Here is a 27,362-nt window from a genome sequence, read left to right as displayed (position 1 = left end):
CGCTTTTGTGTCCTGTCTGCATACAGGGACATGGAGAAATCTGTGATGCGACTACATGGTAGTGGTCAGGCACCGTTTCTACGCACATGTAGGATTAAGAGGATATTACCCTTGTGCCTTCTTTTTCACAGGACTTGTATCGACCCAAACCAGGTGGTCTTGCTTTTGTTAGTGCTTCTCAGCACTTACAGAGCAGGGCATAAACATGGTTTAGTGCTAGATACAGGTTATGGTTGGACTCGATGATCTTGAGGGTCTCTTCCAACCTAAAGGATTCTATGAAACTCCAGAAGTGTGTTTTCCAAGTAGACTACGAATCTGAGAATTAAAGACAAGTGCGAACCCTCTTCCAGCCCCTCCGTCATTTGGGCATCATCGTGCCACATGTCAGTACGAACTGCTGCGACATCTGGGATGGGTTCATGTGAGTCCGTGGGGTTGGGATCGTTTTGTGTGGGAAACCCCTCAGTGCTCTGCTCTGTCACTGGCAGGCAGCTCACGGCTCCACATGACAAAATAGAGACAGACCCTTTGCAAAGCGTAACGGAGGAGGATGCTCTGATTGTCATCCAAAATTGTTCTCACGATAACATCATCTGACTAGTTTAGCCCTCCAGGTGGGGCAGGCGCTTACATCTAGCACAGAGATATGCTGTATAAACATCTAGAAAGCTTTTTTTTGTTAGTTCAAGGCAAAACCTGCTCCCATCCTCCTCAATTTTACATGTGTTCGATTCCAGTGATCCAGTCTCTGCGTGGCATTAACCATCACCACACTTGAGTCTTCCCAGCCGAGGATGTTTTGTACCCTTCAGCTGAAAGATGCCTGACTTAGGTGAGCACACACCTGCAGCCTCGGCCCGAGTGAGGCATTTAAACATATTCTTGGCTAAAACTGGGCCTAAGAGTGGGTGAAACTTGGCCGTGAGGGGGTACATGAAGTGAATGCCCTGTGAAAAACATTTAAAATGCAGGCAGGGTATAAACTTGGAGCCAGTGTTTACTACATTTTTATGTGGTTATAGGGCAGCTGTCTGACCTCCTCACCTAATTTGCAAATAATCTTGTCAGGACAAATTAGTCCATGCTGAGCCTGTGCTGTTGAGACTAGATGGTTATCAGGACCTGCACTAGTGAATTTTAAGGTAGTTCTGGTATCCCTACGGTATAATGGAATCACAGTGGAAGTGACTGCAGTGCAGAGATACACTTTTGTATTAAACGAAGCGTATATACACAAAAAACCTCTTCTACAGAAACCTGGAATTAATGGTTTTCCTATCTGGTTTCTTTCAGGCCATTTTTGCTACAGGAGTGAGTGTTGAAAATAAAGATTTAAACTACTTTTGAAACTGCAGCTCTGAACACTGTGAATTGCTTAATTCATCTTAATTGAGGTGTTCACTCTGAACCCGAAAAGCTTTTAGTTGAGATTTAGCCTGTGGTTTGATATTACAAATTGTTCGGTGGTAACATTGGTTTAAGACGTCGTCGTCTCCTGGCCTCTTGTTCTTGCTGCTGGGCTGGCACAACTGCTGCTGTGGTTGGGAACCTGATGGGAGGAGCCAGCCGAATTGGAGAGAAAAAAGAAAAAAAAAAAAAGGTTTAGTGTTTGTTTGTTTGTTTAAAGCAGGAGAAGTTCCTCCATCTGGTTCAACGCCTGGTCACTCAGAGTTTTCCTGGCACAAACGCGTGGAAAGAGCATTTTCGTGTGGAGGGGAAATGAGCAACGGAGGGTGAAAGGTGAGCAGCGATTACTGATTCTGGTAATGCCACAGTGTACTTTTTCCTATCAGACCGTGATCTGGAACTGATCTCAACATGTAAAAAATGCCCAAATACCTTTAAAATTGCCGGTCTTAGTCTTTGCTTTTAGGTGTCTTGGCAGACACTTCCAATTTGTGTCCTTACCTCACAGTCTCCAGCCGTCTTCAAAGGCTTTTCCAGCTTCTTGTGTTTTACAAGTTCAAAAACCTGCAGCCTGCTGGTTTTGGGAATGTGTGAATGAACAAAATAATTGGAGTTGAATGACAGTGTAAGTATTCGTTGTCACTGCAAGGAATGTTTCCTTCATTTCCATAATGAGTCCATTGAGAAAGAGCACGGGTTAATAAAAATGAAAGCAGGGTTTCCACGGTGACTTTCTCAGATTTAGAACATCTTGTCATTTAAATCCGGTTTGCCATGGAACATAAAGATCATTTGCTATATGCAGCATCAAACCATCTAAGTTCAGAGGTACCGTGAAGAATCCGGTGAGGTGCGTGGAAAAACAAACAAAAAAATCTATAAAGAGAGCGGCATCTCAAGGCACTAGAAAGAGGGAAGTTAATCTCATTGAAAGTTTGCCACTCTGCTCCCAGAAATGGAGTTGTCTGATAAATAAATTCCCTGCAGACATTAAAAAAACAAGCAAATCCAGAACAGTGGAATACCCAAATGATTTGCTTAAAGAAATGTTTGCTTTGTTTAATGAATTATGATGGTTCTGATGAAATTTCCATTTGCAAATTTGAGCTGTACTTGACAGGAGAAAATTTGTGTTTCTAAAGCCTGTGAAAAAATATCTGTCTGCCTTCTGTCCGTCTGTCTCTCCATCCACAGAACAAAATAGTTTCCAAACAGCATCTGCTGAAAGTGAAACTGGACAAAGTCTCTGGCTATAAATAGCCATATATCCAAATATTATAGTGCACTGACAGAGCTTGAAATCTCGAATCCGTCCATTGATCAACATATCTCATTAATGGAACTGCCGGGAGCCGAAGTGTGGAGTTTGTTACTGAGTTCACTGGGAAACTCGTAGTAGTAGCTGGTGTTTGTGTGACAAGCTGGGATCCCCTTCTCCACCCTTTTACTGCCTTGCCCAACACTGTGAAATAGAAAGAGAAGGAGAAAGGGATTTCTGCTGTGATTCCTTTGCAGTGACAGGCGGACAGAAGCAGCTCAAGGGAATCCTGCACAGCAGAGGTTAATGTGACCCACATATAATTGTGTGAAAAGATGCCACTCTGCGCCTTTGTCAAAGAGGCTTCTTGTTACAACCCAAGCTATCCAGTCCCCAGCCCCTTCAGCAAAGCAGTTTTCTTGCATTAAATCACCACTGCCCTCTTGCCAGCTGCTCGGAGTTTGCACATTATACAGAGGAGATGTATAATATATATTTATATATTTTTAAAATGTGACAGATTGTCTTGTAACATATGTAGTATTGCCTTGAAATGAACTACGTGCATGTGATGGCCAAGCCAGCAGACCCAGTGTGTGTGTGTATGTGTGTGGTTTGTATTTTTCCCTTCTGTTGGAAATCTGAGAGGCTGGGACACTCGAGCTTTTCATGTTGCTTCTCTCTGAAATATTCATGACGAGTTGACGACCTTGATTCTTTGATACCTGCCATTTATTTATGTGCCACTGACGATAACTGCTGCTAAGTACATATGTCAGTGACATGGTTGAGTGAGTTGGATGATAAGGAGCGGGAGGGCATCTGAGGGATGTGTGCGCTGGAATAGGATTACTTTATAAACTCTGAGGGCATTTTAGGGAACTGCCATGCCATCTTATTCACCCCACTTTGTTTTTCTGACTAAACCCTGTTTTCTTTGCTTCTTCTCCAGCTTTTTTCTTCCGACTTGGGAATCTGCTAGTTTGCTGCTGCTTTTCTTAAAGATGATCGTTGGCTCGTTATCAAGTGAATTGCTCATGAACTAGTTGGTTACGCTTACATTTAGAAAAAAACAGAGATGCGAGTCTGGGGAGACCCAAGGAGAAACAGATCCTCATTGAAATGAACTCCAGGGAGTTGGTTAGATGATACGGGGCAGTTTGGTACTCTGTCACGGTAAGGAAAGACAAGGGTAAAGGAAAGGAAGATGAAAAGACGAGTAGGTAAGCAGGTGAGCACCCGTATCACATAGGACCTTGTAAATGCGAAATTTGAGCAGGCAAATCTCATTGCTTTTGAGTGATCCCATTCTTTGGAAGGATTGTAACCTGCAAAGCATCAGACATAAAGTTTTGGGGGTAAATACGTTAACAGAAAGGGTTACAGAAGTGATGAAATAATGAAATACATGGGGAAAAAGATCCTGAGTGAAAATTAAATGAAGTCCAACGTGAACTAGTCTTCAGTGTGGCTGGCGAAGTGAAAAGACTTAGAGAATTAGACACATTGCTAGATCGAGGGGTAAACATGTTTCCTTTTGGCTGTGAGTTATTCCATGGGCTTCCTGAGACATAACTAGTGTCAGGACGTGGATTGCTCATCCTTAGCTGAAGCCGTTCAGCTGAAGGATGTGATCAGGAGTGCCGTGGTCCTGGGCTGACTGACTTGCTGCAGATGCCCCTGTTTTCTGCAGGGGTGATCCAGGGAGTGGCAGGGGGTGCTTTCCTGACCCTGATACTCTCGTTCGAGCTGGATGTTTTTGGAATTGGAAACTGGGAACTGGAAAGGTCAGATGGAGACAACTGGTCCCCTACTGCTGGATGCTGACAAAGGGACACTGATGGGTAGATGTATTGATGGAGTTTTCCTTCACCAAAACCAAGAGAAGCCAGAGCAAGGGAGACGATGGAGCAGAACCTCTCCCATGGAATCTCTTCTCACTGCATTTCATATAGAAACCTGCGGCACTGTCTCTTGGTTGGGCTATCGTTTTCCCTTTCAGAAGTCACAGGAAGCACACATCTTTGTTGCACTCCACATCCTCCTGAAGGTAACTTTCCCTCTCTGTAAGAAAACATGGGGAAAAGAAAGAGGACACAAGGATGGAATTAAAATTAAAAAGGCCTAAGAGGCTTCTACATATGCTTCTTCATCCGCAGCCGTTCTGGAGAGGCAGGAGATAAGGTGGCTTAGGGAATGCAGCTGAGTCCAGAGAGGCATTTATTTAAGATTGATATCAAGCCTTGGAATTGTGAGTGGGAGGTTTTTGTGAGGAAGGAACAGGATGTTGCCAGGAGGGAGGGAGGCTGGTTAGGATGATTTATTATGAGAGGTCAGTAGCAGGAAGTCACTGGAGATACGTGATGGTCGAAAGCACAGGCCAAGGAACCCGGGTGAGGACACTGTTTTATGCTCTGAGATTCTGGCTCCTCAAACAGGGCCAACGGAGTGGCTGGGTGGTCTAATTTAGGGTCATCCTTGGTGGTCCTGCATACACGTGTTTTGGTCAGCGTCCTCGTCTGCAAGTCTCTTTCTGTGCACAATGACCCATCCTGCTCTGGGCTCTGTTACACAGGCTTGTACCGTTTAAAAAAAAAATTCCACTGCGCTTGAAAGAGAGATTTTGGGCCTTTCTTAGAGCAAGTTGTTATTTGGTGCTTACACAGATGATTTTGCACATGGGGGCTACTGAGACAATGAAGCGATTGTATTTATCATTAGGCTTCTGCTCCCCTTGATAGGAAAATTCCCTGTGACACAAGAAATGAAGAGATTGGCAAGAGAGGAGGAGTCACCACCGAGAATGACCTTTGGGGCCATAAACAGAAAGTTCAGCTGGATGTAAAGCTTTAACTAGTTGTCAATCTGAAATCTGCAGCTCCACTTCAATCTAATGGCCCATTTATCTCGAGCAGGACTACTGCAGGTGGTGGCTTTTTGATATTTATGACTATAAATAAATTATTGATTATTTCGCCCAGCCACCTTCTGTCTACCCTTTTCTGAGTGTCATTGATGTCTATTTTGCTGTCCTGTCTTCTGACCCAGTCAGACCTGGAGTCTCCTTGTGCCAGGAGCCATTGTCCTTCCTGAAAAGAAAGGCGGTGTCACAGAGAACCCTCAAGTCAAACAGGCAGGAGTGTGGAAAAAGGGATTTAGGCTCCTTGGGAAAGGCAGCAGTGCTTTGGGAGGATGCCCTTTGACTTCAGGTGACCTTAAATGACTTGGCAAAGATCACACAGAAAGGTCAGTGCTTGGCTACAGGACTACGTTCATATCTTCTTGGTAGTGGTGAATATCTGGACAATTCTCCAATATCCCTGTTCAGCTTCCCGTTCCTACAAACTCGGCTGTGTTGTGGGGTTTTTTCAGTGCATTCAAACCCCGCTGCTCTGCTCTTGTTTCTTTCTGGAGCAATTCTGCCTGTCCCTGCTGATAATCGCTCAGATTAGACCTACACAAGGGGGTAACATCTGAGCTTTCCCTGCTGTCCTTTTATCTCGTGTCCTCCAGCTCGTGGTCCTGTTGTCCCTGCACAGCTTGGTATGTGGTGATGTTCACTCTCCTGCTTGCACTCAGTGAATGATTTATCATGTGTTATCAGTAGGACTCTGTACAGTGTCCAGGGACAATGTTTTCCTCCATCTGGTTCCAAGCTGGTGGAACACCCTTCCATATGGTTTTCACATGCAGTTCTAGTACGTCCTTTCTATTTTTTCCCTCTGGATTCATCGTTATGCAGTTTGTCTAACAAGTACACTGTGTTTCACTTTATAAATTAATCACATGCATGAATTAAAACTTCATCAAATGCGGATATTTCTTATATGACAGAGGAAAGCTTCACAGCTGGGCGAATCTATCTTCTGGAAGAAATATCCAGTCCCACAACATCCTGGAAATTAACTGCTGCGATGTTTCACGCCACTCTTCAGTCAAATATTACCTTATGGCTTGTTCTGGAAGAATCTTATAATGTGTGGAAAAGTCTGTCAGTTCTGTTCTGTATTATGAAGGTGCCGGTTGCAGTTATAGGTTCATGATGTGGGCGAGACAGAGACCACGAAAACATCTTTTTATGTAAACCGTCTTGAGATGCAGTGATTCTCAATTACTTGATATTGGGCACTCCAAGAGACAAACATCTTCATCTCACCAGTCTTCTGAGTGATCCAACCTGCAGAAGGGCTCCTCTGCCAGAATCACTCGCTGCTGGGTTTGCTGGTCTTTGCAGATAACTTTTCGCCATGGTCTTTGTTGATTTTATGTTGTTAGACCTGGTAACACGCTTTTATCTTATCTGCCTTTCTCTCTTCTTTGCTCTCCATGTTGTTTGCTATTCTAGAATAAATACGCAAGACCGCCTGCCCCGGGAGGCCAGTGCACTGCGTTCCTCCCCCAAGAGCAGGCAAATATTTGCCCCGCACCAGTCCCTGAGCCCCGAGACGTGAGCGGCGACACGAGGAGGTGCGGCAGAGCCCAGGGCTGGCAGGGTGTGAAACCGGTTGGCTCGGAGCGGTCAGCAGGCGGTTGCCTTGTCTTCAGAGCCACAGGGAAAAGGGGACTTGACTTTGGGGTGTGCGTGCGTCAATGCGCACGCCTGGGTGAGGTTGTGGTGTGTATGGGACACTGATGGACTTCGGCTGGTGAACGTGTGCGTGTGGCAGGTTCTCAGGAGCAGCAGCAGGGGTGGTGCTCCAAGCTAAGTGCCATTTTCCAGCATTATCCATTTTGCTTCCAGGCTCCTGCGTTTCAAAATAGCCCATATATCATGTGCGTACGCTTTTGTGTTTCTGTGTGTTTGTGACATGAGTGGACACGTTGGTGATGTTCTTGTGTGACTTGGCAAGGTTAGGCGCTGTGTCTTAAGTTTTCCGCCCTTGCAGATGCACCTTTTACCTGTTGAGGATTCAGATCTTATTCCTTCACAGAAGGGATTATAGAGACAAAAATACTTAGTGTGGGCAGTGTCTTTAGGCCTTTCTATGCTATATAGTTTCTCTTTGGAAAGTCTTTCCTCAGTTTTGCAAGGGGCCGCTCTTCATTTGAATCCTTTTCCCCACTGCCTGTGGAGTATTCCTGTTTCAGAAGCTGTTTCATCTTCAGAAAATTCTGCTTCTGAAGTGTATCTCAGAGTGTGAAGGTATCTCAGAGCTGCTTCTCATTGCACAGTTACATGGAATATCACCCCTACTTCACACCCCATCTCTAAGGAGAAGACCCTGAGTAGCTTGTGGTCATGTTGCCTGTGCAGCGAGAAATAAGCCATTTCTAGAGCTGCTGCATCCATCACACCATAGAGCATGTTAGGTAGTGATTTTGTAAACTCTTGAGGCCAGTGTAAGCCAACATTCTCACCAGAAAAAAAGATATTTCCGCTTTTCCCTCTTTCTTTACCTGCCACTTTCACATGCCATCTCCCCCCTTGCTAGCCCAGACATTCTTGTCTGGTGAAGTCCCCAAAAATCTCAGAATGGAGTTATGATTGGTTCTACCTTGGTACCTCATTCACTTCATTGTGGAAAGGATGTTTGTGCGGCTGTGGTGTTGGTTGGCAGACGTGTCGCTGGTCAACGCGGAGCGGCAGGGGGGCAGGTACCACCAGCTCGGACGTGTGTGGTTTTAAGGCCGCCTCCCCATCACCTCCCTTGTTTGACTTCCTGCGCATCCTCCTGTCTCACCTCACTCGGCTTCTTTGATTTGGAGCCGCCGCTGGGTTGGCCGAGAGGGTTTCTCGTTGTTGGTTTTGGGGGTTTTGTTGTTTGCTCGCTGTTGCCTTTTCCCAGTTTGAAGTTTGCCGCCTTCTGGCCTCCGGGCCAGTGACCCCCCTGCGAGCTGCCCACGGTGTCATCGTCAGGGAGGCTGTTTCTTTTCCATCTGGGGCTTTTCGGCCTGGGTTGGATCCATCGAGCTGGCAGGTCTGATGGATGGCCTTATTGACAATCGGGTTGACCCTTGTTCGGCAGGCTGACATGCTCCGTATTTCACGGGCCGGCATTTGATGCGTATCAAAGAGGTGGTCAGGTCATCAGAACAGCCAATTAAAACGATAAAGAGGGAGGAGTGGAAGATGAGGTTTTAACTCTTTCCAGCCCATCATAAACATCTTTATGTAGCAGAGGTGTGTTTTGCTGCCAAAACAAGGGCTGGGAGGGAAGTAAAAAAAAAAAAGAGCCGTCTCTGTTAATTTATCTGTGGGAACTCTTGAAAAATTGAGTAAGCAGAGATCAGCAAACAATTAACTGTCTATATAGCTGTCAGTTACTTAGAGTCTGGAATGACACTGGATCAATTCCCTGCCTTTCAATTTTTTTTTTTTTTCTGAAGAACATATCATAAAAGAGACCATGAAATTCAGCATACATTAAGTAATATATACAGTATATAAACCTCAGATTCACACTGCTTAGAAGGCAAGAATTTTAAATCATCACTGTTGTTACCTGAAAAGGAGAAAGGCACTTCCATTGGAGTTGCTGGTAGCTGGCAGAAGGTAATAAATTTAGGAGTTATTTAGCATAAGCTTCTGAATAACGGCATCAGAAGAACACGCTCTTCACATGAGGAACCTAATGAGGGAGAAGTGCTAGAGCCAGGATTTAAGAGTACCGCTGGGATCACGGATCATGTAAGGTCTATTGTCCATCAGTGGCTGATGTTCATACCAGTGCAGGGTCAGTCACAGTTGCTTCGATGTTAATTTGGGGGCTGTGTTTTAAGATAATGCAGCCTTTCCTAAGATGCCAGCAAAAAAGCACTAGATCCCAGACTTTTTGGCCTGCTGAGCTTTAGTCCACACTTGTGTTAAAGTTTCCAGATATCAATTTGAATGGAAATGGTAACAAAACAATGAACTTGGATCATTGTTACTTTTTGAATAGTCCGGCACATCCAGACTCAGTGCCTGGTTCAGATGTAGAATTTCAGGGTGGCTTCCTCTGTGCTGTACTTAATTTTCCAGCCTATAAAAGGGGGAACAACTACCTCATTTTCCCAAAAAAGTTGAAATCTATGGAACACAGTAAAGCTAAGAACCATCGTGGTGTCTGAATAAGAGAAGGAAATAAATTCCCCCTTACCCTCTGCAAAAGATCCCACGCCCCACTTGCAGTGCAGCACACGCTCCTCTAAGATCTTCCTTCGCCTGCTTGTACTTGTTCAGTTTTTGCCTTAATATCATAATCTAACTAATGTGAAGGCATTGAATCCATTTTCTGACTGTTGGGTAAATGATGGTTAAGCGTCAGGAGATTTATTTAATTGTCTAGCTATTAAAAAAAAGGTAGGTCTGCTGAGTGAAAGCTTTTATGCTTTTAAATGAGGTATTGTTGTGATTAGAGTTTAAACAGCAATGATTTCTTCAAAAATGCATTGGCAATAATCACTGGCTTGTTTGATTGTCCACATAACTGTACCACCCTCACTGCCAAGAAACTCATCTGAACCACCAATGATAGTAATAGCTATTTTTTTCCATTAAGTGTGCAGCAGATATAATATTCAGGGACAGGAACATCTTCATTAGGCAGTACGGAAAGCGAACACATTGTTCACAAATCGGCCTTAAGAATAATGGACTAGAGAGACTTCAGAGGTGAGGGATGGAGGTCGTGGGGGTGGGAAGGGGGTTTAAAGCTTCATGAACCACATGCAGAGAGGATTTTAGTGGGATACGGGCAATTGATCCCCTTAAGTGTCTTTGAAGAGGCTGGTCTAGAGATAGAGAAACTCCAGATGACTCACTATTGTACTGCTTAGTCTCGTCACAGTGTCTCAATGATCATTTTACTCTTTTATATTTCTTTGATTTAAAAAGCCAAGAATACAAAGCTAATTCATCTGGCATAGTCAGAAACAAGAGCACAAGGATGACAGGTTTCTGAGGCGAGCTGGTGACCTGCAGGTGAGAAAACGGCCACCCTTCAGTTTACCTGGATGTCTCTGAGACTGCTGAAAACCCTAGACATTTGCAAAATGCAAACAAGCCAAACTCTCTCTTTATGTATTTTTCCACGGGAAATCCATCTCCCAAGTGAATGCCACTTCCCCGCTAGCTCTCGTCCCAAAAATCCAGGGTGAGTCTTTGCCAAAGCATTTGCTGCTTGGGGGCTGTAAAGGGCCTGGCCTCAAAAAAATACACCTGTACCCAAGGGCAAAGAGAGATATTCTTCTTTGTCCTTCTTAATTTCACATTCCCTAACATATCTAGCTACTGGTTCCAGGTGTCGTGCTTGTGTAGGATTAAGGCTCCCTCTTGCCTTGAAACTCCAGCAGGAATATGTTTCCCATTTCTCATTGCCACCCCCTGCCTGGGAAATCCCAGCCAGCAAGGACAGATCCAGTTTGTCTCTCTGTCAACACACTGCACCAGCAAGAGAAAGGCTACATGTGAGCAGGGCTAAGCTCCTTTTTCCTCCTCCTTGCCCTCGTCAGTCCTAAGTGCCATTTAGCAACGTTGGCCGCCTGCTCCTCTCGGCTGGACACCGATTGCTCCCCGTTGGAGAGCTGTCAGTAAGGGGAAAGCCAAACGTCGCGGTGGGAAGTGATCTCACCCGGCAGGAGGGCACCTCTTCCCAGCCAAAACAACGCGACTTTGACAGGCTTGATGTATTTATTATCTTCGTGGTGCAGAAATGCTGCCACAGCAGGTAGCAGGGTCGGGGGGGAGGATGGGGAGGATGCTGCTGGTGACTTGGAAGGAAAAAAAGAGAGAAGTACGAAGTGCCAAGGAGTTTCCTGCAGACAGCTGATGGCAGAGTGCAGGAAGGGATAAGGGGAAAGGAGGGTACGAAGGAAAGGAAAAGACTATCATAAAAAGGCAATTTCTTTTACTTATGTGCTTAACTCATCTCCTGAACTCCAGGGACTCAAGAGTGCTGACAAAAAGCAAACAGCAAGTGGAAAACCAGAGAGGTTACAGCCCAGATGGGGCATGGTATCCCAGCCAGGCTGAGCCACTGAGCGCTCTCACCTCGGTGAGATGTGTGACTCCCTGGCTCTTCTGCTCCTTGCCCTTCTGGACTGGGCTCGCTTTTGGTTCTATACTGTGATCTGGGAGGGTTTCACGCAAGTGCCATCTGTCAGGCTGTTTTGCCAGCCCCAGTTTGGGTCCATTTTCCTCTGGAAAGTGTCAAAGGACATTTTTACTCTAAGGAAAAGCAGTCAGGAGCTTTCAGGGGCAGAATCATGTTGCATCCTCAACAGCTGTGCCAGTTCAGAGGCTTCAAAGTTGAGCTCGGCATAATTACCTGGTCTGCACTCCTGGGCAGCAATGAGGGTTGATCTTGTGCTTTTGAAAGACAACCAGCTAATCTGGCTTTTGAGTAACAGACCATCCATTTCTTTTATTCTAGTATTCCAGGAGTAAAATCCCCTTACAGAAACGTAGAAATTTCTCTAGATAAAAGTTCCCTGGGCATGTCCAGGTGTCTTCACTTGGCAGCAATTAAGTGAAAATGGGCAGGGCCTGGGTGCACCAGTTGGGCCTTGTTGTCCTGACCAGCCCCACTTGGGTCCCACCCCACTCATTAGGCCAGGAGCTCCATTGAAGCTCAATCTCTGCTTCCTGCTCTGTTTTGTAAGTCTGAGCCTACCTTTGGGTTTCCCCTTTGTGGCTCACAGAGGCTACAAGTTCAGTAGCGTTATACTGGGACTTAAATCCTGTTATTCTGCAACTGGTGTGTGTGTGTTACCTGGTGCCTACGCTGTTTTGAGAAGAGGAGAAGCCAACCTGTGCTGATAAATGAAAAGTAAACTCTTTATTGCTCTCGATGTGTATGTAATGTTGCAAGTGGGAGGTATACAAGTGACTGCAGAGTTTCCTTAAAGGGTGAGAAAAGTGTTTCTTGCACTGTGAGGAGAACTCACCGTGGAGTGAATTTGCTTTAATTGAAGTTTACTGATCGACTGGCTGAACGGAACAGCTGGTTTCAAAGGCACCTTTGCTGCGAAAGGACTCCAGGGAAACAAAAGCGACCAGAAGAGATGGAAGAAAAGGCGCTGTCTGCTAACTGTGAGTAAGCAAACTTTTTGTGGAGTTGGAAACGTGGTTTGCAGAGACCGATAAAAGAGAAAACGTATGTAGAAGATATCAGGTCTGTGGAATGGTGGTGGCGTTTCCCTGATAGATGGGGCAGTGGATGTGTTGAGAGCCAGCTGGCTATTTTGGGAAACTTCAGAACAGTGTCGGAGTTTGGTGTTTGTAAGTATTGAAAGACGCGTGCCTGATTCTGGTTGAAGCGTGGCTGAAGAGAAGGTGCACGAGGAGCTGGCTTGTCTCTGTTGAGCTTTTATTTTTGCTGTTTTGAAGTTGGTGGTTTGCTTGGTTTTCTGGACAAATGTGGACTGTGGGTCAAGTGTCTTCTTGGCTGCAGAGAGGCCACATATGCTAATGTCTGTATGTTACACTTGTATTCAAATAACTACTTGGAAGTGATGAGGTTCTTTTGTTAGTGCACCAAACAGAGCTGATGATGGTCTTGCTCAGACTGACTGAAGCAATAGTTGGACTAGAGGCTGTGGTACAGTGAATAACCGGTTGAGCTCTTTTTTTTCTAGTTCTTTCTCCTTAACTAAGCAAGCTAACAGTTTTACTGTTAGAATCTTGATGATAATAAAAATATTACTGTTATTGCTGCAGCCAAAAGCTGTTTTATGAATGTTCTAATACTGTGTCATACGGCATGAACATGTGGAATGCTCTAGTGCTACTCGGTGTCCTTCACGCAGGTGAACCTCGGTTTGGAAGAGAAGGTTGTGTCTGTGTTATTCAAGATGCTTTGCAGCATAACATGAATATTGTCTGTGTTCCGTAAGACCTCGTGTTGTTCTTTATCACCTTCTTCCCACACACTTTGATGTACTCTTCCCTTCTTGCTGTTGCCGTGTGGCCCAAGACCTTGCGCTGGTTTCTCCCTTCTGCATAACCCCGGTTTCTGTGTGAGCACTTGATGATTATTCCAGTTGTGGTGGCACGCGTTGGCCAGCTGAACTCTGCGGGACTGTAGCAGTCAGGTGTATTTGTGGTGTAAACTCCGTAAAGTGTCTCCTCCCCTGTCTCCAGCCATGCAGGGGAAACACGACACTGTGCTGCACATCTTAGGGCTGGGTATCATTTTCCCCTTTAAAAAAAAGGGCAAAAAGGAACTTTTTTTTAATGTTAAAAGTACATTTGTTTAGGCCTCCCATGACTGAACAGAATATGGGGGGTTGCCCCCTTTTTGATTTTTTTTTTTTTAATTTTTATTCCCTTGGGTCATGTTTTGGGTTCTTTTTTTTAGCAGGAGGTCTACAGAAAGGTAAATCAGTATGGATGGGCTCAAAGCTCATTCTGGAGTCTTTGGCTTATCTGTAAAAATTCTAATCATTTTTATAATGAGCAGTAATTAAACAGTAGCTTAAAAAAACATTTATTTTCTTCCTTAAAGAGTTATGAGTTTCATTTCCATTCCAAACTCACCCGAAATATTTCAGCACCAAATTACTTTGAAATCCACAAAAACGGGGAAAGAATTTAGAAGATATGGAAAAAAACCTGAAATATTGTGTAGATGGGAGATTTCAGGCAATGAATGAAAGCAATTTAGTGAAAGCCAATAAAAACTCTAAAACAAAAAAAAATGCAGATGTTGAGATGGGAGATATTTGGGGGCAAGCAAACAAACGAATTTCAGTCCTAAAAGAATAACGTTTTCTGTCTGGCTTTTGGGAACCTTTGTTGTTGTTGTTTTTCCTCGTGGATGTGTCTGATGTGGAGCTTGTTACCAAACTCTTTTTAGTGGAGCCGTTCGTTTCTGCTGCGTGGTCCTTTCTCATCTGCCCCTTCAGACGGGAGACATCAGAAGCAGAATCTGTTCAATCACAGTGACAGAGCCCCTTTTTTTTGGAGGGCAAAACATTCTGTTGATTTTGTATAAATAATCATATATTTTGTATAAATAAATAATTTGTGTTTGCGTCGGGTGCATTTGGTGAAATAGAGCATGAAGGGTGGTGTCGTGAGATTCCTGCCCCGTTCTGCGGGACTTAAAGGAAAGGATCTAAAATCTCGAGTGCTTGTTCTGGCTGGTGATCAAGGAATAGGTGGCTTGTTGGGAGACACTGGGGATCATCCTAAATTTTGGTCTGTCTGTCATTAGTGGGAATGTTGTATGTGCTGCCTGAAACTCCGTGGTAGGCTCATTAGGTAGATGACTGAGAAAATGTATAATAGTGATATCTACAGATTTTGTCGACCCTCTGCCAAGTGTATCTTGCCAAAAGCATCACAAGTTAGCCTTATGAGCTTGATGTTGCCCTGGTGTGGAGGACCTGGAGCTTACGTGGGCTGCAAAGTGGCCTCAGCCAAGTCACTTCTCTGCTTTGTGCTTCATTCCCCTGGCCACAAAATGGGGATGATAACCAGCTTGGCCGATGACAAGTGTGAAAGGAGAAATAAGCATTCTCATCTGACGTTTGTCAGGCTGCTGACCTAGATCTGCACGATCAAACTGCATGTAAGCTACGTGCTGTAGTTTTGCAGGACAGCATCTATGCAGATTTAGGCTGGCTGGCAAGTTGCTGCCATCCATGAAGGTTACAACCATCAGTTTAAGGCAAACAGACTGTCTGATACTCCCTATTTAGAAGGAAAGATGTGACTTTTCAGGCAGCAAATTCTCTGGAAGAACAAAAGGAAACTTGTAAGTTTCCTAATCTGTTGGTGATGGCATGTGGCTGAATCTACACTCATCACAGGGCTGTAACGGATGATTTTTCTTGCCGTGGTGCCATTTAAATGTTGTACACTATGTTGGCTAAGGGTTGCAACAGTAGAGACCTGAAATACTGAGATACATGTGAAGTCCCATACACTTTTAAGTCTGGTGTCCTTAAAAATCCTGTAAGACCCTGTGTGTTCCTGTGGAACAGGTTGATCCCAGGCTCAGCTCAGAACAAGTTTGTGTCTAGTCTGGGGTGTTACGAACGTTTTACTCCTTTGGCTTCATCTCTGGGCTTTTTGCCCGTTCTCCCTTCTCTGTCCCAGGTGAAGAGGACTCCTCCCAGTGCCCTGCACAGGGACAAGGGGTCTCAGAAGGGTCTCTCCCAGGGAACCCATCACTCCAGGGCCACTTGCCACTGCTGTGTCTGCATTGTGCAGGTTGGTCCTCCGGTTGCTGACAGCCAGCTTCTCCAGGAGGGGGATGAAATCCAAGTGGCAGGGCAGGCACCTCTGAGGAGATCGCTCCTAACCGTTCCCACAGAGCTTGAAGGAAAAGATTTGACGGCTTTACAGAGGAAAACGGCTGAGAAGGGATTGATAAACACACAGAGATCTAACTAGTGTGTCCCATCACTCCGAATAGCTGATCATAGCGAAAGTGCTTCAGGGCAGTGTCGGGAAGAATTTGTTGATGTGAACTCGTGTCTCCCTGAGAGAATCGCACTGTTTCGGGGAGGGGACCATCCAGAGAAGGTTGTCGTGAAGAAGAACGCAAGGGCAGTAGGGTGGGCGTCTGCGTCAGGAGGAGCTGGCGAGATGATCGCCAGCGCTTTCTGAAGGCAGAGCGGCGAGGATGCCGGCTAGGACCTGAGAGCTGAGCTTCCTCGCAGCACCCATGGCAATGCGAACTTCACTCCTTTCGGTGTGAGCATTTGCAACCAGAAGCTCTCGGTGCCAGCTGGGATCCTGGGCATGAGGAATTCCGTGTCGCGGTTGGGAATCTCCTGTAGCTCCCATGCTTAGGGCTGCCCTGATGTGACCATCTGCGCGACAGGTCAGCGGTGTAAACAGGCTTAACTGATCATATCTGAACTGTTGTAAACCACTTCATATAGTCCCTCAGCCTGGCAATAGCTCGGGAAAGGAGAGCAAGCACTCTTTCTCCAGGAACCTCTTCAAAGGTCCATCTGCTGTTGTCAGAAAGGCTTGGGCAACTCCTGCTTGAAGATCTCAGGGTAATGTCCGTTGTTATGCATCGATAGTTTAAGAAGGACCATGTATTGCAAACACCTGGTGTTTGAAAACACGATGGGCTAAATTGGGGAGGCAGCTTGAAACCAGTGTGAGCATTTGAATGGAAGATGTGTTGGGTGTACACTCCCAAAGTGCACAAACGCACAGAACTGCAGTAAATATTCCCTAAAAATGTTGCTTTGGCTTGTTACAGTTCACATAAAACACTGGATGCATCACTGGGGAAGCTCGTTCCTAGACTTGGTCCAGGAGGAGAACTTTGACCAAAATGACTGCGCGTATATTTGTGAAGTCTTCCCATATGTGGAAAACACCACTGTCAAGGGAGTTGTTTCATTTTTTTAATGCTTAGTTCAGTTTTACCTTGATGGAGATGTTTGCTTGGGCACTTAGTGGATTGGAAATGTAGATGCTCCCAGCAGGGCACAATGTTTAGAGGGATGTCTCAAAGATTTTGTTAGTAGATATCGTATGCTTCCTGGATTTTTTTTTTATATATATATTTTAGTTTTGCATTCAACTATTCCGCATGAGAGTAATCATAAAAGGTAATATTTTCTGGTTGTCAGTAGGGGAAAAGATCCAAAGTTGCTGTGCTAGTGGAAGCATCCCCACAAATATTTGTACCATGCTTTGAAGCTCAATACCAGAAAATTATATCTAAATGCAAGAGAAAATAAGATATACTAAGACTTTGGAACTTTCAGAAGCGCAAATATTTTACGTGTGCTTTAATAGGAGAGAGGTGGCTAGCTCTTTGAAAGCTTCTCTATAAAACAAAGCTGAATGGAGATGAGCCCAGGGTTGTTGGTGATATTTGTGTGCGACGAATAAATTGTCAACAGCTTCCACAAGCAGGGTGGCAGGCAGCGTGGTCACCGTGTCCCTTGGCTTTGGAAGGGTGAAGTGAGACAGTCCCTTGTAACGGTGTTTTCAAAAGCTTTCGTAAACAAGATGTGCGTGTCTCTTACACTTTAAGCAAGGCTAACAAATTGAGATGAGCCGCAGCAGCTCTGCGAAGGCTGGGGACGCACACACAGGGGCCTGAGGTGATTTATCTTGATGTTTGGTTGAATTCTTTGCATTTTGGGTCCCTTCTGTAACCTTTTCACCTCGTTCTTTTTTAAGGTGGCTGCCTGGCTGTTACAATTTATCATGAACGCATCTCACTTCACTTTTGACTCCTCTGACGGAAGGAACAGCCGGTCTCTGGGAGGTCAAAGACATTATTTTCCCTTCATCTTTCTCAGTTTCCAGCACATATTTGTCACTTTGAAAAAGCATGAATTCTGGATTTGATGCACTTTAATTGATTTCACCCTCAACAAGTCCAACTGTCCATCAACCTTTCCTTTCTCTTTCCTCTCCCTCTTCTCTCTTGCTTTCCTCTGTCCCTTTACTTTCTGAGTGATGTTTTCAGCCGCCTGCACGTTGAAGCTGTCGCAAAGCCTGTGACCCTATGGAGGCTCGCTGTCACTAGCCGTTTCTCTCGTTTTACTTGTCCTCCAAGTTGAACTTTGGATGCTGAGCGAGAATGAAGCCGCCTTATAGGAGGACTGGTCTTGCAGTATGTCGGTGACGTGCCGCTTCTCAAAGTAAAAGTGACTGCTGATAGTTGGCTAAACTTGGCTCATGGTCCGCTTCTTTTGAGGCAACTGTCTAGAATTGGAAACGTGAAGGAATAAATGATTAGTTATTGATATAGATTGGTATTTTTAAATTATTTGCAGCAGTACTATGGCCGAGATGGAATGTGCTGTTTCTTTGTTTCTCGTGGAAGGATGTACATACCCAGTGATGTATATACATCCAGCGTTGCATGGCTGTAAATTCCATTGTGTAAAATGGCGTTGACACGTCATAAAATGAGATGCCATCATCCTGTCTGTTGCTTTTTTAGTGAATTTGATGGCATAAATGGAGGTGTGGAGTAAATAGAGTATGTGGGTAAGAACTTGGCCTTCACGCAGAAGTCCGGTCTTGGTAGCCAGGGACCATGCACCAGTGGAAGCTGAAAGAGGTGTTCCTCTGAATGCTGCCATTACATCCCAGTTATTATCAGGGCACGGACGGGGGAGCAGGCACTGTTTGCAACAGTGCCGGAGAGATATGAAGTTCTCTGCACTGTTCTGAGCTGTTCACCAGAACTCAGCAGTGATGTTCCTTGGGCTGCCGGGCGCTTGCTGAAGAGCTCCGGCGCTCGGAATGAGCTGAATTGGCTCACGATGCTTTATGTGAGCGTTTTCAACTGGTAGCTCATGGTCACTTAAGACGACCAAGGCTCTTGCTGAGATCTCTTGGGTACTTTTGTGAGAGCCCCATAAAGGTCGGGGGGCAAAGGGGTGCGCACGCTGCTGTCCATGATCTGGGTGAGCAGCGCGGGGGCCGGGCTGTGGGACGGGGTCCCTCGGGGCCCCTCAGGGTTGGGGCCTTGGGGACAGGTGTGACTGTCTCAGCTCTTCATGTGCAGAGCACCGTGAGTCACTTCTGTCCGTCAAGGGCAGTATTTGCCAGTGTACGTGGATGGGGCAGTGACTGTTCTTTGCGGGGGTATAAAGAGCCTCCGCTAGTACTGGCGGGGCACATACCGACCCTTTCCTTTCATGATTTGCTGCTGAGAGGGTTGTTGTAGCCTTATGAAGGCTCTTCTTGTCCTGTGAGACTGGATGGTCCTATATTGGATCATTATCTGAATCTTTGGAGGAGCAAATCCCGGGCCACTGTTATCGGGGACAGATGGGATTCCTCACTAGCAAACCTCCTGCAGCCTAATTCTGAGTTTATGTATTTCTAGCATGATAATCCTTGCTTGAAATGTTAGATTGATGGCAAAGCTTGCTCTTTTTCAGTCTATACATTCATTTGATCTCCATATCAGGTGAAATTCTTTCTGTTGCGTGGTGACGACGATTTTTTTATATATATTTTTTTCTCACACTACGCTTCTCAGAAAAACACAGCAGCTTTCTGGTGTCCAGATCTGTGATGTGAGAGAAGCTAAACAAAGCGTTCCATGCTGGTGTGAGTTGATGTTAGTAGCTCCTTGCAGTGTTGGGGAACCCAGGGCTTAGAATAAAATGTTATTACCGTGCCATTAGAATGTTTTAAAGGACATACAAGGATTTCATTTCTTTTTGCAAGTGGGTACTATCCGTTCCCCTTAAATTCAGTGCTGTGCCTGGGGGAAGAACCCATGGAGAACTCTGAAAAGAGTCCATTAAGCTACTATAGGTAGTGGTACATGGAGCTTATTAGACCAGTCAAACCCTGTGTCTGTGCACAGTGCAAGGACTAAGGAAAGTTTCATCCTCGGATCAGATCTGTGCTGCCATCGCATGTGTGTGAGATATCGGCTGCCTGCAGAGCTGGGAAGAGCTGACCCTGTGCAGATTTTTCAGACTTCGTTTGTGGCAGCAGCAAAAAGGTTTTAATGTGGGGGTGTTTTGTGGTGGTGTTTTGTAATAGGTAAGTAGGTTCTCGTGGGGGGATGGAAGGGCTATCGTTTACTGGAAACGAGTTTAGAATTTTGTAGAATCACAGTAGCGACCACGATTTCTGCTTGGTTTTACCTTCAAATACTGGCATACAATTTTGCCTAATCAGTATCTCACAGGCCTTCAGCTTCATTTAGCAACCCATGTTATTGATCCTTTCAGTCTTGCGAGTAAAGTGTGTTTTACTCACAAACACCTAGAACTAACTGGTATCTCACTTTGCAGTGTACTTGGAACGTTATCAGAGATAAGGAAACGGAGGTACTGAGAGGTGAAACAGCTTGTTTGGATCCCCTAGCTGGACAGTAGCATTTTCAGGATTGGCAATCTGGGCCCTCATACCATAATTACCTATTTTATATACCTGGTTTAGGCATTGTGGTGTCTGAAGCAGATGCTTGACCCAAGGGAATGACATGGGGATGCTGGTGCCTCCAGGAGCATCACGGTGTCCCCGGTGCTGAGCTGGGAACTTGGTGTTTTAGCTGGTTTGGCCTCAGGAGCTGTGGACGGCTCTCTGGATCCGGACCGCAGCAGAACATGGGATGGTGTCTGTTTTTTAGCTGCCTAGAGGAGCTTCTGCACAGGCGCAGGGGGGAATATTGCAGCCCAAAATAGGTGTTGATGAGATTTGAGCCCCTTCTGCATTAGGCAATATGTGAGAGTAAATGTTGTGGTTTCTTGAACCAGTGGTGAGTTGAGGTACCTGATCGGAATCCTGCTGCAAGTTCCCCAAATCCCAGGCCAGTGCTTTCTGCAGGAGGGTAACCTGCCTTGGAGTAAGTTTTCTTTTCCAGCCAGCGAGTTGGACAATAATCTGATGTGAAGCCAAAAATTGCACAGCTTACATCTTTTCAGGGGATTAAATCACTTAACAGAGCCTTGCTAAACCAGCTGGGAACTTTCCAAACCATGCACAGAGTCACTCGCTTGTCTCTTCTGTCAAGAAAAGTACAAGCTGGGGAAACTACTGTGCAAAGGTTACTCAGCGTGGTGATACTGGGCTGGGAATACTGTAGATCCAAGGCCTCCAGTCCCTGGGATGCACATTAGGAGAGCAGCAAGCACTGACACTTCATCACAGTATTTTACAGAAACTTTGGGGTAATCTTAAGGGAGTGAGGATGTTCAGCTAAAATTAGAATAATTTCAAGATGCAAGCTTAGGTTTGATGCTTGGATCAGGATTTAAACTTAAAACTTAGTCCAGTTCAGGTCTACTGCTCAGAGCATCCATCTCCAGAATCCCTTTGCATGCTGGAGGTTTGGAGTTTTTAACCGGTTTAGGTGTTTCCTTCTGTTGTATCAGACAGACGTGAAGCAGCACGTGCTGCTGACAGCTCCACGCTCTGGAACGGAGACACTTTTCCTTTCCCCAGCCCAAATCCAGAAGACAACGTGAATTTACTCAAGTGACCACACAAGCCATGGTTTGGCAAAGATGTGAGACTGTTCATACCACCTATTTTTAATAGTCACACAGAGAGAGGGAGATGGGAAAAGATCGTGAAAAGGAGATGCGGAACGATTGCATTAGGCAGTTGATAATTTCAGTCTGAAGAGCTCTAAATTCCCCTCTTGTATCTTCTCTTGGGAGTCTTAGTTCTTAAGTTAAATGACTAATTAGGGTGTGTTCACACCACAAATCAGCCCAGCAAGGCAAGCTCGTAAGAGCTAATGCTGCTCACTTGCTCCCTGTGGAAGCTGAACATCTCAGGAGCTTGCAGAGGTGTTTGTCCCCCTGGAAATCTGTGCCTGTTACCAGGACATTGGAGAATTTAGTGGCGGCGGAGGAAGCAAAGAAAAATCCTCCCTTACCACACAGGACCTGTATCAGTCCCTCTCTCAAGCAGATTTCGTTGCCTTGTTCTTTCGCTGCTGCAACATCTTGTTTAGCAGGAGGAAAAAAAAAATGGGAAACTTGAGTACCCCAAGCTGGGGGCAGACGTACAGCACCCAGCGGGACCCTGACCTTCCCCAGAGGTGACAAATTGGATGGCACAGAGGCTGGGGATGCCGGAGGGGGATGGCGTGGAGCGGGGTTAGAGTTATAAAGCCAACATCTGTTCGCGAGGGTACGGGCTGCGGTGCTCCGCCGATCCCTGGCAAAGAGGACTGGCTGCAGGTGGGCACAGGGGAATGCACAGAGGTGGGAGTGGGCACAGCGGGCGTTTCTGAGGGGCTATAGGTGTCAATGTATAGAACAGATCCTGAGGTGGTGCTTGCGGAGGGTTATAAGGCAGAGAATGAGCCTTAAGGAGGAGGAACGAAATGTTCATCTGTGAGGTTTTTGCTAATTTACAAAATCTGGGTTTGGTTTTCTTATCTTGGGGCCCCAAGTCATTTCTGAGCAATGGAGGAAAGTGTGGCCATTATTCATCTCCCAGTTACTAGAAGTCCCTCATCTGATAATTTCCTGTGTTCGTATCCTCTTCAATCCATCTCTAACTTCAGTCTTCCTTGCTATTCAGCACCATGAGCTGCTCCAAAAAAAAAAAAAAAATTAGGACTGGCAATCTTGAGTCCTCTGGAGAGATGTTGTGGGGCCCCAGCTTTCATGGAGGAACACGAAGCCTGGGCAGTGGCATCTCTCTGGCATTCAGCTGGGAGACTTTGCCCCAAATGCCTTCTGTCGTCTCAGCAGACCCCATCCTTTTTGCTTTAATTGATTCTGTCTGCCTTTAATTTGATGTGAGAATAGACCTCCCACCGTGAGCGCTCGAGAGGCTGTTTTGTGCAAGGGGACTCGGGCTGGGTGTAGCTGTGATCAGAGGCAGGGTGATTTTATTGTCAGATGGACACCAGGATGGTTTGGGGAGCACCGCTGAATTCTGTAAACCCGTTAACAATTGAAATGGGCCTTTTCACTTCCGTACTGCATTTATGGGAAGTGCTTGTACAACAATTCAAAGGCAAAGATGTGTAATAACAATTATTCATTGCAGCCATGCGCAGGGTTTCCTGAAGAACTCTAGAGTCGTGTTGTGTTGGCTCCACGCAAGTGTGCAGCAGGAGACAATTCAGAGGAGCTGGCCTTCAAATGGGTGAGGAAGGGATTGAGGCAACGAAGACAGAATAGATTTGACTGTGGTCGCCCAACCGTGTGATGGCAGAGATGGGAATAAATAGGGAAGCTGAAAAGGAAACCTCCATTGTGAGCCTGGTCAGCCAAATCTAAACAGTTGGTGAGTTTGTTTTATCAAATCAAAATATTTTGGTTCAGCGGTGTGCTGACTTGAGGCGGTGTTTGTCTAGGCTGACATGGTGTTGGAGAAACAGGTTGGAGGGTCCTGGGTCCCTGTCACTGGAGGAGTCTGCAGCTCTGCTGTCTCTCCTAAGACACAGGAGAGGGATGTGTTGCTTCTGGCAAGGGCAAGCTGGCTGAGAGCAATCCTATTTCCCACGGCTTGCTTGGAGAGTCCTTGGATATTTTAAGTCCTCTTCAAAGGTGCTTTACGGCCCTGTTCAGTCCGATTAAGTGCGCTGCTGCTTGGACCACAAACAAGAGCTTTAAGTCAAATGGGAAGATTTTTTTGAGGGGAAAAATAGATGATTGAGTATTCAGAGTTAATTACCTGCAAATTCCTGAAATGGCTTGAGTAATAAAATATAGATACATACACGCTTATTCATTTCATGCCATTAGTCTGTGCTTCTGTGCCAGTGATAGTGTGCTGTGAAAGGCTGCGATGCATAGAAGAAAGGAGATATTCCAAAATATAAAATTATTGCCTAACGTCACTGAAAGTCCAGGTCTTTGAAGAGATGATCTGGTTGAGGTGGTCTTCCAAAAGTATCTTGCCCAAAACCATGCTGAACACAAAACAAGTAAAGAGAATGAAGTTAGGCTAGAATAGACCCCAAATACCTCCCAGCCTCACCCACATCTCTCCTAGACACAATTCCAGTGGTAGCTCATTGTTCTTCTACAGATTTGATCCTACCTGGTAGTTTTACTTAGAATATGATAGAAATTGTAGATAAGAATACCGTCTAGTTGCTTTTACTTGAAATACTTCCTTGTTTTCTTCCCTGTATCAGAAATCTTCCTATTTTTTAACATATTTTTTAGCCATTCCACCTGATCCTTTAATATTTCCATATTTCAAGGAGATTTAGCCAAATGGCATGTTTCCATGGCTGATAACGCAGCAATAATTCAGGGTTAATACCTAATTAGTTCCCAGGGACATTGAGCTTTTCATGGATATTCAGTAACAAAAGCAACAACAAACAAGCTGAATTCCTTGGTCTTAATTCATCGCGGAGGAGGAAATAGGAACCTAAAAATGCGGGAATTATTCAGTGCAGTATTGAAAGCTTAGTCGTTTCTCTCATGAAGCTCAGAGGATGCTATAGCAGCTGACAGGGAAAATATAACCTCCTCCTTTCCTCCCTCCCTTCAGGGGGACTGTGTATGTGTCTGTGTTTGCAGCCCTGACATCTCCAAACAGGAAAATTCCCAGTTCTGCAACACGCTTTAAATAGCTCCTTGCCCATTCCCCTCCCTGCCGCAACCCCCAGTCAACCTGACCCCGTTTGTGGGGGTTTTTTTGGTTTGTTTTTGACATTCGGCCATACCTGATCAGTCGTATCCTGAGCAGCTGGATGTGATCAGAGCTGGCCTTCCACCTCGCAGGATGGCGAGCATATGGGCTGGCGGGCTCCAGCCATTATGTTCCCGAGCACTGAGCTTGTCTGCCTGTGGCTACAGAGCTTTTGTTTTGTTTTTTGCCCCCCTCCTCCTCTCAAGCAATCGCAAATAAACCTTTCTGATAAGTAACAGGAAAACAAACAGGCCCTTTGGCTCTGTAGGCAGCGAGAAGGAGGGGAGGGAGGCAGGCAGAAAAAACAAACTCAATAACGAAATCTTTGCCGTGTTTAGGCAGCACACGGAGCGCTTCAGAGCGCCTTCGGGAAGGAGGAACCGTGTCTGCCCTCAGCCAGAGATGGGGTTTTCCTCGGAGGAGAAAGGGCTTGTTTCAGGATGATTGGCCCTCGGCTTTACAGCCAGGCTCTGGTGTGGGAGCTCCAGGGGATGGAGAAGGTTGGGCTGGAGGCCCTGGAGATGGTCTAGGGCGAGGAGATGGGGGCTTTGAGCTGATGGATGCAGCAGTCTGGCGTTAGCCTGGAAGTCGTGGTGGCTTGAAGGCTGAAAAGGGCTGTTGTGAAGGTAAAATCAGGCGTCAGCCCCGGCAGAAAGGGGGGACCAAGGGAGGGTGGCGCAGCGCAAGGCGTCAGGGCAGTCATGGGGAAAGGCTGTGGACAATCCCAAACAGCTTCTTTGTGTCCTTCGCCATTTCCAGAAACGGTCTCAGCTTCTGGAAGGAGGCACAGGAGGCCTCCGGCACTTTGCACTGTATGCGAAGGAAGCCAAGCAGAGCGTAACGGGCCAAAGCAAAACGATGTTTCTTGAGGCCTCGCTGTAGCGCTTGGAGAGCTGAGGAGGGGTCCCCGAGTGACCTGAGCCCTGATCACTGTGGAAAGCTTGGGGCAACCAAAGAGAGTTATGCGAAGAATGTGTTGTAGAAAATGTAGGTCTTGCCTTCCTCGTGTTTTCCTCTCTTGTATGCCAAGGAAATAAGGATTCAGCCTTCCCAGGCAACCCTGGCTTCCCAAAAGGATGGGGCTCAGCCAACAGCAGTTAGAGGTGGACACCAGAGCATCCAGATGGGGCCTGGTGCTGTATTAGAATTATGGTCTAAACCTAAGAATGGGAAAAAACCCCCCTCATTGTGCCCTCTGAACCCTGTCAGTACAACACCCAGGCTATCCCTGTCCCATGTGCAAATGGCACTGGAGTGCACTAAGGCCACAAGAAACCTTTAGACATGCAAAGTGGAGGGGAAATGCTTGCTCGGGGTTGTTCAAGAAACACGTGATGAAAGCTGTTGGGTTTTGCTGCTGCCATAGGCTAGGAGTTATCTACCAACAGCACGGAGACGTGCTGCTGCTAACACAACACGTTTTAGGAGTCTGCATTCTGGGGAGATGTAAAATATCTTGAGGTTGCATGGAGGGTTCAGCCTCTCTAGTGCATTCCCAGCTGGTAACAGCCTCATTCCCGGAGCCAATAGATGATGGACTTCTTCAGCTTGGAAGTCAGGCCTGCGAGGAGCCTTTTGAAGCTTTTCCTCGGCAGATATGGCCATGGTTATCGTCCTGGCACATCTGCAGCAAACTAGGACGCTGTCTTGAAATGCTGCCAGAGTCCGCAACTCGCTCGTGCTGAAATGCCGAAAGCGGATGAAGGGGCCCGTGGCCCTGTCACCTCGGCCTTCTCCTGCCTGAAAGGAGCCAGAGCAGGAACGTCACCACCAAGTTACGACAGATGGTACCAGATATGAGTAGTGTCACAGCCAGTGCATCTTCTCTGAGGCCTTCGATGGGAATCACTCCTAGAGTGGTGTAGTTCTGTGGCCCTAAGTACTTGAACTGTGGAGAGGAGTAGGAAATCCATGTGGGAAATTCAGTCAGAGAGGGGAAAATGAGAGCATAAGCCATGGGATCAGCACCAAGTGGGCCAAACGCGGCTGTCAATTACTTCCCAAGCGACTCCGCTGAAGCAAACAGCATTAATTGTAGATTTATGCCAGCGTTTCCGAGAGCCGCTCGTGGGACAGAGCCAGTTCTGGTAGAGGATTAATCTTGCTGGAAAACTCCCTGTTGTTCGTTGCTCGGTCTCTGACACTCGCACATGCACACAAACAAATCTCAGTGACCCTCCGACAACCCAGTTAGCTAGCAGGGAATTAAAGGACGTGAAACCCTAGCTTCCCTTCAGCACAGCCCTGCATCTGCCACAGCCCGTTCGGAAGGCAGGACTAGCCACCTGCTAGTTGTTTTGCTCGAAGAGAAAATGTCTATTGGACACATAGGAAACAACTAATCCAGTCCCCTGGGAGGGACTAGCCATTTGTCATTCCCACAGTCTCCAGCACAGGTACTCAGCGCCTTCCAGGACTGGGGCACTGAGGCTTTTCTCTGGTTGTTTTTCCACCTGGCGGTACCTTTGTATTTTGCTTTTATCTAATATAGTATTTCTGGGACACTGACATTTGGCCATCAGCCTCAGGACAGTGAAAAATATGGTGTGCCCTCTCCCCACAGATGGATTCCTTCTCATCTTAAAAATTAATAGAGAAGGCCAGGTACCGCATGTGCGGGATGCACGACTCCACATATGCACACGTGATTTCCGATGGTACGTTTGCACAGTTTAAGACCTTAGAGAAACATGGATCTTC

Source organism: Caloenas nicobarica, chromosome 16 (assembly GCF_036013445.1).
Source record: "Caloenas nicobarica isolate bCalNic1 chromosome 16, bCalNic1.hap1, whole genome shotgun sequence".
Lineage (NCBI taxonomy): Eukaryota > Metazoa > Chordata > Aves > Columbiformes > Columbidae > Caloenas > Caloenas nicobarica.
The sequence above is the reverse complement of the archived record's forward strand: the minus strand, read 5'-3'. Positions refer to the sequence as shown.